Below are 12789 nucleotides of genomic sequence, written 5' to 3'. Positions count from 1 at the left end.
TTGTATAATACAGATATTCGAATGTTTCGACACTGATAACATTTGACTTTTGAAAGTGGTATAGTTATTATCTGTGAAGTCTAGATGAATCAATAAGATATGAAACTCATCATATCAATTGTGTACCTAGGACGTGCGTGTTTTCTACAAACGTCTCATCAGAAAAGCTCGAAATTCTTTTACTTTTAGAAGGGCTAAGTCAGGCACGAAGTTGACGAGCATTGAGGACTAAAAATGACGCTTATATGTCTTCTGTTACATCAGGAATTTGTTGGGACTCAACTGAAAACAGTGGGGTTGTGCTGGGTTCAAAGACACATAAGGGTAGTAAAACATAAAACTTATTTCAAACGGGATAGCACATCCTCATTATTACGGAAATGTTGTTAACGGTGCCCGGAAATTTAGAAATGATCCTTGTAAACTTATCGCTCCTTTAAATAAACTTATTCTAAAAGGTTACCAATTCAACACTGTAATAAGATCATTGAATATTGTTTTTATTAGTATAAATATTGATTTTGTTATCAGTAAATTAAAAACTAACTAAATATTACTGGTATGCTATATACATATACACATTCATGGATCTACAATCTGTCGATACCTGTAAATTGGCATTGCACAAGGTCATATTTTTCTCTGACTGTTTATGACGTCTTTACACTAAATCCATTGGTTGTTGGATGTGTACGGGTTGATAGTTTAGTCTTAGATGCATGCTTTTTTTGTTAGTTGTTAGTGGCTTTGAACTAGCTGTCAGATAACTGCGAGTACTCTCAGATCTGTTCCTAGTGTCTTTTTGTTGTCGGGATGTACAAGTACCCGGCCACGTCTACTTGTATTTTTGTCCATCTGATGAGTTAAGCCTTTTTCAACTGATTTTTATAGTTCGTTCTTATGTTGTACTGTTATACCACTGTCCCAGGTTAGAGGGAGGGTTGGGATCCCGCTAACATGTTTAACCCCGCCACATTATTTATGTGTGTGCCTGTCCCAAGTCAGGAGCCTGTAATTCAGTGGTTGTCGTTTGTTTTTGTGTTACATATTTGTTCTTCGTTAATTTTTTTATACAAATAAGGCCGTTAGTTTTCCCGTTTGAATTGTTTTACATTGTCATATTGGGGCCTTTTATAGCTGACTATGCGGTATGGGCTTTGTTCATTGTTGAAGGCCGTATGGTGACCTATAGTTGTTAATGTCTGTGTCACTTTGGTCTCTTATTGTGGACAGTTGTCTCATTGGCAATCATACCATATCTTCTTTTTATATATACATTCTTGTTTGAATTGTTTTACATTTGTCATTTCGGTGCATTTTTAAGCTGACTATGCGGTATAGGCCTTGCTCGTTGTTGAAGGCCGTACGATGGATGTTGCTGGGTCATTTTGTCTATTGTGAAGAGTTGTCTCATTGGCAATCACACCACATATTTTATTACATATATATAGTATATATATAAAACTGCGTTTTTGTCATTAAAACATTCATTTTTAAAATATTTGTTTATGTCAATAAATACCTCCGTCACACTAGTATCGCACTACGATCTCTGAAAAAAATGCAAATTTTGAAAAGCGTAGTCTGATCGTGTATATCGCAGTAAGGTCGTGGTGAGGTCTTTCATGATCGTGGATCAACTTTGAACATGTTCAAAACAATCGTAGTTCGTTTGCGGCAAAATCAGGTCGTAGTAGAAGCGTAGTGAGAGCGCAGTTAGATCGTGGTAAGATCGCATAGGTCGATGTACCATCGTAGCGACAGCGCGATTCTAGTCGCGGAAACTTCGCTACTACCGCAGTCCCACTAGGCAACGATCGCACTACGATCTGTGAACAACAAATGAAAATTTTGACGATCGTAGTGCGATCGTGCAGATCGCAGTAAGGTCGTATCACGGTCGTGGTGAGGTCTTCAAGATCGTGTTGAGCTTGGCTAACTTTGAACATGTTCAAAACAATGGTGGTGTGGTCGTGGCGAAATCAGGTAGTAGTATAAGCGTAGTTAGAGCGCAGGAAGGTCGTGGTAAGATCGCAAGGGTCGCAATACCATCGTAGCGAGAGCGTAGAAAAAGCGTGATTATATTCGCAGAGACTACGCTACGATCTCACAGCGACGTAATTACGACCTCACTACGACAATCACGTTCTCACCGCGATCCAACTACGCTTCCACTACGACTTTATCACGTTTACACCACGTCGTTCAAGACCATAGTACGATTCTAGCACGCCCATGCCGTCCTTATTACGCTCTGCCTACGACCTGACTACGTTCAAACTACGACCATCATGCATATTGTCATTTTCACATAAAATATATGAAAGCTCTCAAGGTTTAGTTTGTTTGTTTGTAATTTGGACATCTTGTCCTTTTTCTCTAACGGCGCCACAACCATGCTTGGCACATCTGTGTCATCCCTGTTATCGTTTACTAAAAAATCGTCATTTGAGCTTGATGGACCAGCAATAGGTTGTGAATCAGGTTGGATTGGTCGGTCCGACATATCTGCTGGATCAGGATTCGTTACTATCAGAGCTCCCTGAGCCTCAACATCTACCCCTACCACCAAGCCCAAGTGTTCTTGTAGATTTTGGTTGCATTACTGTGTTGTTTCCGAGAAATCTACGTATTAATCAGAAAAATAAGGAATGGAACAGTATTTATACGGAACACGATGTTGCCGTTATTGCTAAGAACGTAGTGAGATCGCGGTCTGAACGTTGTATATTCGTAGTAAGAACGTGCTATAATCGCAGTAGAAGCTTGGTAAGATCGTGTTGCAATCGGATAACTAATGGTATGGTCGTAGGGAGAACGTGATGAGCGTATTAGGATCATGATTATCGTAGAAAAAGATTGGTGATAACGTGGTTTAAGCTGGGGTCACACATTCACGATTTTTACTGCCGTCCTTGACAGGACCATTCCCGATTAAAATTTGTCAAAAGTCTGATCAAGATCCTGTAAATCGTGGATTGAAATTCAAACTTTAATTAAAATTTGTAAATTAATCACGACAACCGTTTTCAAGCGAATTTGTCCCAATAATCCCGTTCTCAATCCGTTTCCTATCCGATTTGTATCTTTCGCATGGTTAAATTCGACCGATTCTGTCACGACTGCGTCCCGATTCTACCGAATGTAATCCGACAGAGATCAGACAGTGACCAGACAGTGAACCGACGCTGACGGAAGTTATCCGTTCAAAAACTGTCGACATACTCGTGATGATGAGGTACTGTCGGAACGTAATCCTATCACGGTCTGCTCTATCGCATTGCAAACGGCTTTGTCTGGTCTCAGTCGTATTGACGTGGGTATCATTGACGAATTTCGTATTAATAACGGGACTGTTCCGGAACAATTCGCAATCGACAAGATCTGGATACAATCTGGACTCAATCGGTAGAAAAACAGCAATGAAAAATTTCTCCAGATCATTCCCGTTCCACAGAACACCATCCAGAAAAACACAGAACAATGTTAGGATTTTGATCCGATACAGCAGAATCTGTCACGTCATAGTCACGCTTGTAATCCGACTATACAAAATCGGCTGAGTTTCCCCGAATGTTACGGGACGCACCTTACTGTCGGGATGCTTAGCCGAACTATCCGGGCCATTCCCGACCCGTAGGAATCTGTTACGAACTTAAACGACTGCGTTCAGACAATGATAGTACATTCCAGATAATTGAGGATAGTACTCCGACTTTTTCACTTTTCGTGTCCTATCGCTGTCTGATCTCAAACGGGAGCAATAATCGGCAATGTGTGAACCCCGCATTAATTGTAGCGGTATCGTTTTAGAAGCGTAATGAGGACGTAGTATCATCTTGAAAACGACGAAAATTAACATTTTCATGCAGCTGATACCGCGACCTCACCACGATTTGAATGAATTTAAGAGCGCGATGAGCGTGGTGCGATCGTGGTCTAGTGGGACTGGGGCTTTAGATCTCACTAAGCGACTTTACAACGACCTATTTACGACCATCACGTTCTTACCGCGACCCAACCACGCTTCCACTACAACTATACCACGTTTATACCACGCTGTTAAAGACCATAGTACGATTTAAGCACGTCCAAGTCGTCCTCGTCACGCTGTTCTTACAACCTTACAGACTATGCGCACAGTATTGGTAAGTACGTTTGTAACGTCAGAAAACGTTCATCGACGGAACGTTGAGAAAACGTTATTGAAGCCTGTGTCAACGTTTGCATCTAAATCTTTTTTAAGTTTTTTTTTCTTTTGTGTCTACTGTGAGTCAATAAAAATTGCAGTTTACAAATTATAGATTTTGTATGTACGTGTTATTGTTTAAGTACATTAATTGTTGAAGGTTTGAAGTTTAATAAATATTTGAATGATTGAAAGGATAATTTCCATAATGGCGATCGACAAAAAAAGAAACATAATTTATAAATACATTTTATTCATGGTCTAAGCACCGCAGAATTCGGCCATGCAGAGACTCATTTAAATTGATTAGACCATTATCATCAATATCAACCTCTGAACAAATGTATATAACTGAAAGTGAGGAACGATTGCCGGAATTCGTTTTAATAACTTCAATTTGAATGGGTTATTATCAACAGTGTTAAAGTAGTAACCATGTATAACTTTATTTCCCTGATGATACGAGGCACCCCATTTGTCGGTAGCTGTTTTTCTTAAAATTAGTGGGTCTTTGCTTGCTCTTAAAATATAATATGGACAATCAGTGTCATCCGCCTTAACTGCAAAAATTGTTCCATTTGAAACAAAGTCACAAATATTAGTCTCGTCATCAACCCCTTCGTCTTTATTGGAATCGGCATCAGAGTCATTATGTTCCGATTCTTTCACCATTTTTATTTTATTATATGTTCCCAATTGTGCATCGTTCATACAGGTGCTATAATTTCCAACAATACAACTTTGACAAGAATAACAAGATAATTTTCTTACAAAAATCTCTCCATCATCGAATGATCGAACTTGGTGAATTTTTCGGTTTTCTTTAACGGGAAGAAAGTTCCGATCCCGATCTCGATTAACGGAGTCTACATATCGAAAAATTCGTCGAGAACATTTAGAAGAGTCTGCCGTAGTGGACAAATTACTCTGCGCGTAATCAAATAGGTCGCTTGAACTTTGTATCACATGTGTACCACGAATAACTGCTAGATCAGCTTGTTTCTTTATAAACCCGCATCTTGTGGACCACGCGCATGAGATGTTTCGAAATAGTTTCAAAGAATCGTTGCATATCCAAAATCGGAGCAGGAATAACTTACATCTCCCATACAATGTCGACTTTTATATTGTGAGCTACACCCGTCAGTAAACTCATGCATTACCGATATTTCACAGTTAATAGATTTCAAATATTCCGAGACCAAGTTTTGCACACAATGTGTATAATGATAATCATGTTTTTGGTCTGGGCTTATCACAAAAAACTGTTCAGTGACAATATTTGGTTCTTCCGCGGTGCTATCTTTTCCGTCATATTCGAGAACTGAATGTCTATGTAATATTGTAACATGTAGTGAAACCTCTAATTTCTGAAAATAAGAGGATTGAATTTCATTCTGTTCAGTACACTTATAATTCTCAGAAAAATCGTGAACTGTCACACAATGACCTATCGGAAGATTTTCAACCAATGATTTCATTTGCTTAGATTGCCAGTATGTACGGAATTGGTGTGCAGGAAATGTCTCTAAAAGTTTTTTTAAGTATTGAAACATTTCAGCAGGGGAAGAACTTTTTCTCACAAGAACCAATTTCCTTATCATTTTATCACCTTTAACTTTAACATTTTTGTATTCGTATCGTTCCCAAGAAATTTGGACATCACTTTCATCTAATTCTCCTGGCAACATTGAAAATTTACAGACGCCACATTCAGAGCACAGCCTATCTAAGCACGATATCTTATGTTGATGTGTATTTGTTGAACGAGTACATAAAGTATCATCTACAAGCTCACTCAAAGATTCATACAATTTTACCTCACTGCTTCCTTCCCTGGACAGTAATCTTTTACGAAATTGCATACATGATTTAAAAAGCGACCTCATCTCAACATGCTGTCGACAACAGCATGTAACTTTGTCCTTAAACTGTGCTGTTCTTACAAAATACGGCTTGCATTTTTCAAACACCCTTTGTCCAATCTTTTCATCAGGATATTCATTCTTGAACTGAAGAAATACTTCGGTCTGTGTTTTTTCTAAAATATAACACGAATGAGAGGAATATACATTGGGGCTAATTCTTACTCGTTTGATGTCATTTTTGTTATTTGTTGGTCTGCTGACATTTGATTGAAGCCAGAAATCATGAACAATTCTTTTGGTTCGTTCTGTCAGGGCATCGGATCTGGTTTTCCGAGTCGTGTAAAGAAATGACGAGTGTTCTGAATGCAAGACTTTGGTTCTAATTTTTTTCCCTTTCTGTAAAGTTCTACTATTTACGCCTAATATATTTGCCAAACTTTTCGTTGCTCTCTTTCTATCGGATATATGTTCACCGCTAACAGACGAAGTTAAAATATTTAATATGCAGCTTTAGCTTCTCCATTTCTCTTGTGTTTTACCGACGTAATTACATCTTGTATATTACGAATCGCCATTTTTTCTACGCTTTCTTCAAACGAATCATGAAATTTTTTAGCTCCTGGTGATTTTAAAATTCGATTACAGTCAACGTATGCAGAAAGTACAGCCGCTCGTTTATTTGGAGTTATTGGAAGTGTTTCAATTTTTTGATTGACCTGGAAAAAAAAGAAGACAGGTCATTTCATTTGAATAAACCCATGATGATTTTTACGAGACATTTACGAAGCTTTTTTTGTATTTATAATTATAGAATGCATAAAGGGGGGGGGGGGGGGTTCTGATATAAATTAATGTAGCCTGTACCGCTGTCGTAAGTTTGACTTCCGCTTAAATATGTAACAAAAAAGGAATGCTCGGTTTGTATGTGATCAGGATTATCCTTATATATAACCTGCAAAAAGGAATCCTTGTGTCTATTGATAACAAAACTCTTCCCATGAAAAGGGGAGCTATTTATTCCCTTGTCTTAATCCACATTCATGTGTATTTGGACTAGTTAATGCTTCTATCTTCGATATACTAATTTTTTATACAAAAAACTATTTAAAGTTACTTTATTTTTATTGTTTTTTTTTTATTTCAAGAAATGGCATACTGTCAGATCCCCTTTAATGTTCGGGTTTGGTTTAAGATAGATTTCATCCATTTATTTGGTACATGTAGTTATTTTTATTTCATAAATCCCAATTCAAATAAATGCGGTAATAGATGTCTAAGTCCCACAGTACACGGGTAAAAGAATGAGTCTTAAGATTTTGAAGATTCAATTTGTTTAATTGTTAACAATTTGTTTTATGTCATTCTATTTTATTTTCAATTTTTTACCTCGCTTTATCCATTCTGTTAGAAAATGGGATTCCCTCGTCATTCTTTGGTGTACTTGTTAAATCAGCACGTATTCTTTTTCTGTAATTATTCATGTAATTCCTTCTGTTCTCCTTCTTGTTATCTTTTTGCAGGTTTTGCTGTTTTCTTCTTTCATTATAAAGTCTTTGTTTAATTGCGTTCTTTGTTTCACTTAGTGCTTTAGTCTTTGATAATTTATTTTTTTTGTAACGGTTTTTTATGTAGCATCTCGCTTTTTGTTCTCTTCTTCTTTTTTCCTTTCTTTCTTTATTTAATCTTATTCTTTCAGTGGTGGTTAAATTTGTTTTGGCCTACAAGAACGTACATGTAGTTTATGCATAAAAAATTAAAATGACAAAATAAACGTTACGTTGAAAATCACGGAAAAACGTTACAAGATTGCACGGTAACAAATCAGACTAGACATTTCGATTTTCTTATTATTTTTTTGTCTTTCATTATTTATTCAAAATTCCTTTTATATGAGAAAGACTTTTAAGGGACCGTTCAATATTTATCAGATGGATGGGCCGGTGCAAAATGGGTCGGGGCAAGCACTTTTTTTGTGGAAATATTTGGATGGGCTAGAATTTATTTTATTTGAAAAAAATTTGCTTTCAATTTTATCGGTGTGGAGGAAATTCCTTTTGCAGGCACAAAAAACATAAAGGAAATGGTCTCAACAATAATTTTCAGTTTAGGCCAAATCCAGATAGTCATCTTTAAATTTTTTTATAACTTTTTCAAATCAACATGGATTTTCATAAAACTCTACAATTATTTCATTTATATATCGATCTTACAGAATACCAGGTTGTTTGGTAGTTTGACATATCTCTACTGGATCATGATTCGTTACTATCAGATCTGCCTCTACCTCCTCTACCCCTACCACCACGCCCACGAGAGTTCTTTTAGATTTCGGTTGCATGACTGCGTTGTTTTCAGGAAACTCTACGTATCAATGTGAAATAGAAGAAATGATACAGTATTTATATGAAACACGATGTTGACGATATATTGCTGGTATCGTAGTAATTGTGTTGCAATCGGATAAATCGTGGTATGATCATAGTGAGGACGTGATGAGCGTAGAAAGATCATGATAATCGTAGTGAGGTAGCAGAATAAGCGTGATGAGAACGTGGTATAATCGTAGCGGGATCGTTGTAGAAGCGTAATGAGGACGTAGTAGCAACGTGAAAGAAACGAAAATCTACATTTTCATGCCGCTCATACTGCAAGCTCACCACGATCTGAATTTATCTTTATATTTTAAATATGTCCCGCAACGTCTATTAGAGAATTTAAATGTACGGAGGACATAAAAGTCGAAATACGCGTGAACATTAAGAAATAGTTTTTTTTTAATTATGTTATAAATGCTGCGACCCGTCAGCCCCAAATTACAGAAAATTTCATATATCATATTTGAAAGCTTATTGATAGACGAACAAAACTGTTATAAACAATATGTGTCGCAATGCCTATTAGAGGGGTTTACGGAGGACCTTTATGCCAAAATACGCGTGAAAATAAAGTTGTCTGTAATAAGGGGCTGACGGGTCACAGCAGTCCATTTCCATTATTCAAAATATCCATTCCATTATCCATAATTGGATATTTCGTTACTTTTTAACACGTACTATGGCAGTTAGGTCAGATTTAAATTTTGAAATTAATTCGTCTAGAGGTAGGATATTGTTATTGTTTACAATTGTCTCAGTTTCAATGTCAATGCAACAGATTGGTGCACCTACACGAAAGCTGTGTCCCATTATTTTAGTAGGATCCGACCTATGAAAGTAATTAACTGTTTTATCTGTTCGGTCACAAAGTGTTAATAACAATCCATTGGTATGTTGAAATAAGGTACCTTATAAGGAGTTCACGAAAGCAGATAGTGTATTAATAGGATAAATTCTAAAGTAGCTTGGCAATGCTGACAAGAAAATTGTTACTGGTTTATTAGTGAATTATTTAAAAAAAAATTAGTTTTAAATAAGTTGCAATAACTTGTTTCCCAATCCACTATAAATAAATATGTTTAAACTAGTTTTAAATAGAAGCTTAAAAGGCTTGTGAAGCTTGTAAAATTCAAATATCAGAAAAGGTCGTTGACAAACTTGTGGTATTTCAATTATGTTGCCATTATAGCAAGTTAAACCTGAAATTTTTGTGTGATTCCCTTACTTATAAAGGCATGTCTAAAAGTAGTTTTGAAACAAAGTTGTAAGTCTTCGTTATCAAAATCATGTAAATAAAGTTTAATAAAAAGACAGTTTCAATGTCCATGGAATTGCACATAGTTTATCGGTTCAAGGGCAATAACTCAATAAATATTCCTTTGTTTCTTCCAAACTCACTTTTAAACATATCTTAGATTAATGAAGACTTGAATGAAAATGCACTTGCACCTTCCAATACATGTATCTTTAATGTTGTTAAGGACCATATATTTTTCTTAAATATTTGATCTGCATTTATTTTCGAAATGTCCAATACATTGCTGATATAAAACCTATAGTATAATTGCAAAAAAAAAATCTGGCAAGAATTGTACACTATGGAGCGGTAACAATTAAAATTTTCATAGAAGTAATATTTTAATGGGGCATAACTCTTTTGAAAATAGATAATAGGGACTGATTTTCAAACTTTTCCGAGACTTAGCTTATATAAATTATTGAAATCTGGCCTCAATTGTACATAGGTGAGCGCTCCAAAATCCTGACAAACCGCCTCACGGACGCACGGACCGACGCCCTGTATGTTTATATACCGCGTAATACGTCACAAGGGGTCATTAAAGAAAAATATATATCATGTATGTTTGTTTTATTCTTATACATCTGTAAATGCATAACATTTGTATAGAAATCAAATACGAAACGGATTGGTCCTTGGCAAAACGATGGATTTAAAATTACCCATGGTTCGTGTTTTTTTCAGGATACGATAAATATTTAACCCTACACACATGGAAAAACATGTTAAACAGTCCACAACACCGCTAAAGTCCACAACAAATTTCCGCTAAAGTCCACAACGCCGAAGTCCACAAACTTTCCGCTAAAGTCCACAAAATGACCTCCACTAAAGTCCACAAAAAAACACCGTAAAATTCCCAATAACAAGTTCCCCTAAAGTCCAAAAAACGCCGTTTAAGTCCACACAGCTCTTTTCTTTGTTATTGAAAAAAATATTTTTTTTCTTTTTATCCCGGTATTCAGTATAATTAAAAGCATGAACTTTTGTTATTGGTAGTTTTTTCTTATCAGCCTGATTTATATGTTTAATAAAGAAGATTACATGTATCTGTATATTTTGATCCACATAATTTGATCTATCATGTATTGTGAAGTTTTGTGAATCAAACTGGCAACATTTAGGAAAAGTTATCTGGGTCTATGATCTTCTCGTGCTTTTGGTTCAGTTATCCAGTGACAATCGCGATTACCGCAGTGAATATAAAACCTCTTATAGTTCTGGCTGCATGTTCTGTTAAGGTTCCTATTGATCATATAGCTCCCCAATTTTATAGACATCCCTTACATTCGTTTATTCAGCGTTCCTGCAGAATTTAAATTTGAAAAAGCATCGCGCGCACCAAACTAATACAGTATTAATACCATTTTAGTGTCCCCCGCTACACCTCTATAACCGTAATACAACTTTTTATGTCTCTGAGGCCGTTTGCCTGAAAACTTTCATATTTAATAAGATTGTAGATTTTTATAATACCGAGAAACGTGCTATTATTCCTCTTCATATGATTTTTGCATGAGTTTGTTATTTGAATTTGGTCATTTGTAGTTCGTTGTAATTTTCTAAACGTTTAACTTAATTCTCTGAGGAAATATGTTACAAAAATGACCATATATCTAGACCGTTTGTTTTTCATCACGTGTAGCTACCGTATACTATGCTGCCACTTTGTTATTTGAGTTTTATGTTGTTCTACGTATAATACTGACCTCACTAAATCGCCAGTTATGCTTTTTTTCCCATCTTTGTCCCTTCTTCGTCGTCATCGATCGTTATCAATTGTCTTTTACAAAGATCATCATCTCTGATACTGCCGTGCCAGATTAAAATTGACCACAATCATCAATGGGGTACTTAGTTTTGAAAGAAGTATCCGATGACCTCGCTTGCTGACACGCCTGGTCGAACTGGTTGAAATAGGGCTGACACCTATTATTTTAAAAACCGCCATAGTTACAGAAAATCTTACCGTGGCAATAATGTTCAAAACGATGTGCTATTGAAATCAAAACAACCTGGAATGGAGTTATAGCCCTTAAACAATGTTTAAAAAAATCATGTTTGGTCATTATCTCAAAAGTTATAATGTAGACTAACAAGACAAGATCTACAAATTAAATCAAAATTAAATTAAATTCAACATGCTTGAAATCGTCAGTTGATTCTTAGTTGAATTATTACCCTTTAATGACAATTTTTGCATTGTTGACTATTATCTTGAAAACTAATAGAAAGATAGAAATTTTAAAAGACAAGACAAGATATTCACATACATCATAATTACCGAAATCTTCAGTCAACTCGTTATTGTAGTGTTTGTCCTTTAAAAACAATTTTATCATTTATGGGCATAAAGCATATTATCTTGAAAACTATAATCATAGATAAATAGAAGCTTTAAAGGCAAATGATCATCAGTGTAAGATCTACAAAAAACGTTAACATGACGGACATTTTCAGTTAGCTTATAAAAGGCAGCAATTGTTTAGGATGTGGGTTTGCAACTCATTTCTTTAGATCCTCTTGTGTAGAATATTACCTTGGCATTTAGATTGAAAAAGTTGCATTTTCTAACCAATAGAGCTACATTTCTGATCACTGCCCATCCTCTTATCTCGCATTTGTAGTATTTCAATTTCGGTTTGAAATTGGTCCATTGCTAGCGTTTTGCCTCTCTTCCGTTGTCGTTCGGTTTCGTCTGGTATTACAGGATGCAGACGATATGGACGTTTCACACATTTTGTTAATTATTTAATTCAGAATATCAAATTTCAACTTGTTTACAAGTGTTAAAGTTATCTATATATACCCCTATATAGATATATAAGAAAATTATAAAAGAAGAAAAGTAAAAACATTATGTGTGTATCATAGACAAACTCCGAAACAGTGTTGACATCTGACTACGCATTTTTACACCACTACCATCAACCCTTTTCAAAATCACAAGATTCGCGCTTGATTATTAACAAAATGATTTAAGATATTTATAGAAATGTCAATGCATTAAACAATTAAATGTTTTGTAGAAAAAGGGAAGTATGACACGAACGAAAA

General features: G+C 35.7%; 1 long non-coding RNA gene across 1 annotated transcript; it reads right to left on the bottom strand.

Annotated features, from left to right (window-relative positions):
- Nucleotides 1-5407: 5407 nt before the first annotated feature.
- On the bottom strand, nt 5408-8719 carry LOC143071354 (uncharacterized). The gene is made up of 2 exons (XR_012976880.1): nt 7444-8719; nt 5408-6773 (listed from the first exon to the last, which is right to left on the bottom strand). It is a non-coding gene; the product is annotated as an uncharacterized LOC143071354 (long non-coding RNA).
- Nucleotides 8720-12789: the final 4070 nt, after the last annotated feature.

The sequence above is a fragment of the Mytilus galloprovincialis genome, chromosome 4 (genome assembly GCF_965363235.1).
Source record: "Mytilus galloprovincialis chromosome 4, xbMytGall1.hap1.1, whole genome shotgun sequence".
Lineage (NCBI taxonomy): Eukaryota > Metazoa > Mollusca > Bivalvia > Mytilida > Mytilidae > Mytilus > Mytilus galloprovincialis.
Note: the sequence above shows the minus strand (reverse complement) of the source record. Positions and strands in the feature narration are given on the sequence as shown.